This window comes from Cynoglossus semilaevis, chromosome 10 (genome assembly GCF_000523025.1).
Source record: "Cynoglossus semilaevis isolate Cse_v1.0 chromosome 10, Cse_v1.0, whole genome shotgun sequence".
In the NCBI taxonomy this organism is placed as follows: Eukaryota; Metazoa; Chordata; class Actinopteri; order Pleuronectiformes; family Cynoglossidae; genus Cynoglossus; species Cynoglossus semilaevis.
Window position 1 is genome coordinate 17,317,179 of NC_024316.1, and position 7,247 is coordinate 17,324,425.

General features: G+C 35.8%; 1 long non-coding RNA gene across 1 annotated transcript; it reads left to right on the top strand.

Moving 5' to 3' along the window:
* The first annotated feature begins 2,858 nt into the window (after positions 1-2,858).
* LOC107989143 (uncharacterized) lies at positions 2,859-7,237 on the top strand. The gene is made up of 4 exons (XR_001760649.2): positions 2,859-3,118; positions 6,852-6,885; positions 6,974-7,000; positions 7,103-7,237. It is a non-coding gene; the product is annotated as an uncharacterized LOC107989143 (long non-coding RNA).
* Positions 7,238-7,247: the final 10 nt, after the last annotated feature.

Consider the following 7,247-nt stretch of genomic DNA (forward strand, 5'->3'; position numbering starts at 1 on the left):
ATTGTGTTCTCCACCACAGACATTTTGTACTACAGACAGTGTCTGTCCAGTGACATTTTTTTCTGTGTTAGTGTTAGGCAATAGTCATTACTGTTTTATATATTTGCATAGCAACTGAGAGAAAATCCAGGATGTAAGAGGGTGAGCAGACCCTCTCAGGTCTGTCTTGTAACCGTAAACATCTGTCCTGTGAAATGTCCTTTGAAATATTATTTAACTTGAAATAATTAGAGCTGTTTTAATCCTATTTTCCATAACCTACCTATACAAGCCTGGCGTTTCAAGCACCAACATTATGAAACCAAAACAAGAGAGACTCAGAACAGTTGAAGTTCGTAGAGTGTGTCTTTCTTCAATTCCTGAGAACATCAGCGCTGTGTTCAAATAAACAGACCCTGGTAAATTCAAACAAGACCATCATTTTATTTCATTATACGTACTTGTTTGCACTATATTTAGTTTCTGTGACACGATTGTCTCATGGTGTGCTCTGAGACTTTTGTAATGTAAATGAAAGTGAAAGGATGATATTGTTCTAAGAAAGAGCTGTGTACGTCAAACTGACTTGCCAATAGCAACACCCAAAGTCAGCATGACTTTGGGTGTTGCTATTGGCAAGTACAGAATAAATAAATAAAACAATACAGGGCTTTGCAATGATGGGCTGAGTTCCAATGCAGCAAGACATTTTAAGCTTGTAAAAGGAATAATTAAGAATGGTTGTGTTGTGTGTGTATATATATATGTATACATATATATGTATATATATATGTATACATATATATGTATATATATGTATACATATATACGTATATATATGTATATCTATATATATACACACACATAAATTAGTATATTAGTACAGTATTTTCAGTTGTGTATGTTTTTTTGCAGTGTATTTCACACTCAGTATTATGTCCCTATTTTAAGAGAATACCTTTTAAAATCTGATATACTGTTTCTCCCTTGTGTTTATTTCTCATTTTTGGTTTCTATTCTATTCTTTTTAATTGGCGGCCACACATCACGGTACAAATTAGGAAAGCCACAGGAAACAATTACAGTGGATTTCTATTCTATTCTTTTTAATTGGCGGGCACACATCACGGTACCTCGAGATAGGAGCACCTCGAGTAACAAGCTCAGTCCTGGAACAGATTATGCTCGTATCTCGGGGGGGGGGGGGTCTGCTGTTATTGCCTGGGTTCTTGATAAATTTGTAGAATTTAGTGAATTGCTGCTGTGTCAAATCTGCATTATGTTTAAAATAGTGCCGTGTTCGCAATGTGTCATGTAGGTTTGAGGTCTGTTTCTGATGAATCACATTTGTGCCAAAACTGACTCTGCACCAAATTATACGAGATGAAATGTTATTATATCAAATCCGCATTTTAACGTTGTCTTTGATGCAGTAGCTGAGTTGCAAATACATTTAAACACATCACCAAAACAAACTATTTTAACTTAAAGCATAACGTCTAAGAAAAAACCTTACATGTGAGCCCTTATAAAAAAATAATTTCTTTATTACATTTTTAATCCTTTCATAAATATCCAGATTATCCTTTACCATAATGCATTTGAGTAACATTGCAAAACTCATTAAGAGAAGTGTTTGCTTGTAACTTTAGAAGAAGAAAAAAATCTCACGATTCTCTGAAGGTGTCCTTCAGAGAATCGTGAGATATTTTTTCTCATAAAGGAAGGCGTGGGAACCTCCGGATAAAGGTTTAGAAACATAAGACTCAAACCTGTTGTGTAAGTATGGAGAACCGCCATGCAGATGTGGGTTTCAATATACAATTGTATGTAAAGTCAATGAGCTCAATCTTTTTAATTTTATCTAAAATTTCAGTTCCTGGTGTTTACAAAACCCTGACTTTTGTGTGAATTTTGATTTCCTTGGTATTCTGTTACTGTAAAATTGTCATGTGACTATTCTAGACAAACACACACGCACTGGCTTGTTGATGCACCTGCTTGTTAAGTACTTACCTATTTTTAAAACAGAATTAACACACCTACATTCATGGCAACAACAAAATGTCCTTTATTTAAAGTGTGGAAAAAGTCTAGTTGCGCAAATAAAATGTTAAATAATCCCAAGCAGAGGTGGAAAGTAATGATTTACATTTACTCATGTTACTGAGTTGACTACTAATTAATACTATTAGTTGAGTAGGTTTGTGAGTAATTTGTTAAAGTTGTTTTGGGATTAGGTAATTTTACATTTTACTTAGATTTTGACTCAAGTATTTCACTTCGCTACATTGGGAAGGAACCCGTTACTGAGTAAAAAATTAAAAGCGGGGATTAACAATCTGCGTTAACTGAAATAAACTTGCGTCCGTGTGCAAGCAAATTTCCCACTATGTTTATGTAGCCATATGACGTTGACTAAGAGAAGGACTCTGTCGTTGAATGATGGTTAGTGTCAAACAGAAATGGCGGTTGAGGATTGCCAAACAGAGAGCTCCAATGGATGACAGATGACCCAAAGAGAAGGAGATCCGTGGCCATATCTCAGCCAGCTCTGTTTTCAAATCCAAACAAGGGAATAACTTTATCATGCAACGCAAAATGTGCCGGCCCCTGCGGACAGAGGTGTCACTGTCAAAACTTAAGTGTGCTTTAGTGACTTGAATTTGCAGTGTGCAAGTGTGCAAGTGTTCAAATGGATTACAGAACTCTCAGCCTTTGATACTTGTGTTTGAATTGTTGATTAAAAACAACTAGTTGCAGATAGGGTTTATGACTCAACCTTTTTTGCATCAAGTGATTCAAAGTAACTTTTACTCAAAGTAAATCTTAAATTAAATATTTTCTTACCTCTACTCATGTAGATTTTAAGATGGGTACTTTTACTTTGATTTGAGTAGCATTTACACAAAGTAAAGATACTTTTACTTTACATTTTTTAGTTCTTTTACATATCTGATACCAGGATAGTATGAAGTATGATAGTATGAAGATTGGATTAAGAAACAATCCCTGTCTGACTGAAGCCATGCACATCTCTGTACTAGACCCCGCCTCCCTCACATGTCTGTCTTTAAAACAAACCTCTGCCAAAACCTCAGTCAGTTTGAGGACAGCAACTGCTGCGTTCTAAAACACTGTGAGTATTATTTCACTTCTTTGTCATTAAAACAACTTGCTACTGATAGAAAATCGTTGTATGACAACTAGGTTGTTCATGGTAAAACATTTATTTCAGCATTGAGGGCTTTTTGCTTCTTTTTCGGTCATTTCTCAACAGAGGCACAGTTTAAAATGCCAAGAGCTGCAGGCGATTAAATCAGCTTTTGTTTATAATGTTCACCATTTGTTCCTTGTACTTTATGCACTATGCTTTACCTCAAGACAAACGCGTGCACATGTAATTGCTTCCTCGTGTCATTGTTACAGAGAAATGCCATGTCTAAATATATTTTTATCTTTATGTGCTGCCAAGCTATAAGGACTGAATTTAAAGGTGGTATGGGTGGAATCTTTTTAATAACATAGCATGAGTATCTATCAACAGCTAACAATTCTGAACAGAAGTAGAGGTACCGTGATTTTTGTTCTGTTCTGTAAGAAGCTACACCAAATGTTGGATTAATTTTAGTCTTATTTCCCAGGTGACAAAAACACATGCATCACTTCCATTTTTCCTTTTCAAGCCGTATTAAGAGAAATTAGTGTCAATCAAACATTGCATTGCCATCCTCTTCTCTTCCTTCTTAAGTTAGATTAGATTCTTTCACTCTTCTCTTCCTTCTTAAGTTAGATTATGGATTATGGATGGATTAGATTCTTTCCTCCTTTCTGCTCACTACTCAGATATTTCTATGTACAAGAGTACAGGTAATAAATAGATTTTTTTTTACACTTTAGCATTAGATTTCAGCACTCTGATATAGTTTTGCCACCAGGCAGGAAAAAAAATACTATACAGTACTCACCAGCCACCAAAAATGCACAGTTGGTTTAAGATATAAATTGCAGATACAACAGTTTGATTTAAAGAAATCTGACAGCATTTACTTCTCCAATTCTTTACTCTCTGTTCTATATATTTATTCAAAATGAGTTTTGTTTTACCTTCTGACATTTTCATCAACGTACGTTGACTATATGAAGGACAAGAAAGCCTGTGACTGAGGTAACGAGTTCCTTCCTTGACGGAAACACAGTAAAAACACTGTATGTGTCTGTGGAAGAAGTTCTTCCGATGTTCTGTTTGAACACCTGAATGACACATAGGCTACATAGGAACCTGACATCTTAGTTAAACAGAAGAAGAGTTTAAAAGAATAGAAGAATAGTACTGTAACCGTGCTTTTATTTTAAAGTTAATGTTTAACAGATAACTACTGTGTGAGGCAACTAAAGTGCTAAAGCGTTTTGCTGTTGCACCTGCCTTTCACATCTGCCTTACACAGAAAAGGTCCTGGGTTTGAGCCCCAGAGGAACCAAATACACTTGTCACTTCCCAAGACGAGAAATAAAAGTAAAGACTACAGAAGCCAAGATGGATGTATTCTGCTTAGCCTGGCTTATGGGATACTTAAGGGACAGTACAGGAGAAGTGGAGGTTTTCAAGAGGCTAGTGAGACATGCTAAAATATCAGAATTTAAAAGACAGCAGAAAGAACCGGATAGATAGAACTTTATGAATCCCTCAAGAGTTCCCTTTGGGAAATTAAGGCGGCAGCAGACCTGGAATGATCATCGTGGTAAGATGACAAATTGGAAACCATGTATGGAGAATGTTTGTGTGGACTCCACAGTGATGCTGTGTGAAGCAGAAATTATTTTTTTTCCTTTCCTTCTCATTAGCAGGAGGTTATTTTGAGCCAAAAAAACAAGAGAATAAAATTCTTAAAAATTAGATGAACTTCTGGCACAGTAAAAACAAAATACATTTTTTATATGTAAATATACATATATACCAATGTGTTCAGTTTTGGTTGTTATCAGGGGCTATTATTAATTCTTACATTCTTAATTTGAGGCACATATTGTTTGGCTCTCATTTGAAACCACAGCTGTAAATAGTTGACTTGTGATGCCACCCTGGGGTACGGTTTTGGATACTAATATTCAAATTGAAAATGTTTTCATTAAACCACATTATCCACAGCCATTATTACCTATCATTACCATTAGAGAATGGCTATCATTATAAATTAATGGCCAAATGGCCATTGGCCAATGATCCCAAAATGTCAATTAACCTAAGTAACCTAAACCCAAGGTCAAGGACACAAAGGTTAGCAATACATTTGCGTTTACCACTTTTCTTCAGTTATTATTATTAGGATTCCCAACACAAAAGAAAGACCCTTCGGAAAATGAATATATAACAGTAAAACATTAATATCAACATCAACACCCCACAAACAACACACTTCGTCAGATCATGTGTACCATCTACATACAATCCCATTTCTCAAAAACACAACTTGTTGTACATAAACAGTAAGATTGGTATTTTTATTTCTAAATAATTTTGTCATAAACAAACAAATCATAAACTCTTTCTTCACAGACTGTCACTGAGAATCTAATTCATGTCCACACACACACATCCACATAAAAAACATTAAAAACTTAATTAACCTAACATTAAAATAACTGAAGTCAATGCTGGCATTATGTAAAAAAAATATCTTACCTTTAAAATAATTTAAGTCGTTGATCGTTCCATTCTTTTATCACTTTTGGGGTCAAGTCCCTCTCAGACGCTAATTGACCAAAGTAGAAGAAACCTGGTACTCGGTGTGGTTGTAGGTCTTCTAATATTAGTACCAGCGACAGGTGTAGGGTCGGTTGTTGTTATTCATCCGCAGTGATCCCGGTTCTCATTGGCGTCTTCTCCCAACGTCTGTGGATACGCAGAGATGCAGTTTCCAGCTTTGACCATTTACTTCGATCCCAGCGTCCATTTTTGAAGTTTGCTTCTTCTGTTCCTCCAAACACGGGGTTGTCACACATTAAATACCGACGTAGCGTACCGCCCGTCGGCTAAAATCGTCGTATTTTGAAGGAAAGGGTTGTTTTGGGGTTTTTTTTAGGAAATACTTACAGATGAAACTGCGACTAAATAAAAAGCGCAGAAATGTTTTTTTATGGACGCCCCGCCCTCTACTTTTAGCGTCATGCGTCACGTTAGTGATACGTTGTATAATGAATGGACGTGAATAATAAAGTTTCGTATCCTGTCGTGCTAACAAAATGTACGTAGCCACATAATGAAGGGCTTTACTAGAAGTAAATCTGAAAACAATGCACCACTTACTGTATAGAGCGCGCAGCACAATCATCGATTTGTACGTCGTGCGTCACTATCTGCTAGGTTTTACGTCACCAAATTATACATCTTGAGTTTATTTTTCAGGTTGTTTGAAATGTATAAAGTGGGGTCAATTTATATAAAAGAAAATAAGGTAATTCCTATGCCTGGTTATAGTGTGTAAAGTAATTGCTTAAATACAAATGTTGGTGTCAACTTTTGCCCTTTGTAATCTTGGAAGAACCTAAGGTTCACTTGTTGTCGTCTTTCTTTAACTCTGTGTAAACAGTGCACTGGTAATCAGGAAGTAAAAGCTGGCAACAGGGTGACAAAAGTGGAGATAACAATAACGATGATAGCTATAATTGTAATATTTATTTAATTATTACGTTGATTGATTGATCTTTGTCACACACACACACACAGAGTCTTCATCTTCTTCCCAGTCACAAGGAAGGGATGTTTGGTTTTGAACAAGCCATTAACAATTCAAACATAGAAATAAAAAGAATTAATTACACTGTGTTCCTTTCATGTTCTGATTTTCCCTCTGTTTTATTTTGCTCCACAGGGTAGAAACATGGACAAGAAAATTGCTGTTGCAGGTGAAACTTTAACAAAAAAAAATAAAAAAAATTACAACCATATTCATTAACATCAGCTGATTCTGACCAACTTTTTCACTTTTTAAAGGCCTCTGTTTAATGATGGCTCACTTGGGTGAGTTTACTTTTACATATACGGAATCAATGGAATCATTTTGACAAATGAATGCCACTACAACAGTATAACAACATTTTACACATGGTTTCCACCTTTCAGCTTCTTCCTCTGTTCTGATGTGCTACGTCACCAGCTGGTCCCAGTACAGAAATGGTGAAGGACAATTTATCAGTGACAATCTTGATGCAAATCTCTGCACTCATCTGGTCTTTGCCTTTGCCAACATGGAGAACAACGAGCTGAC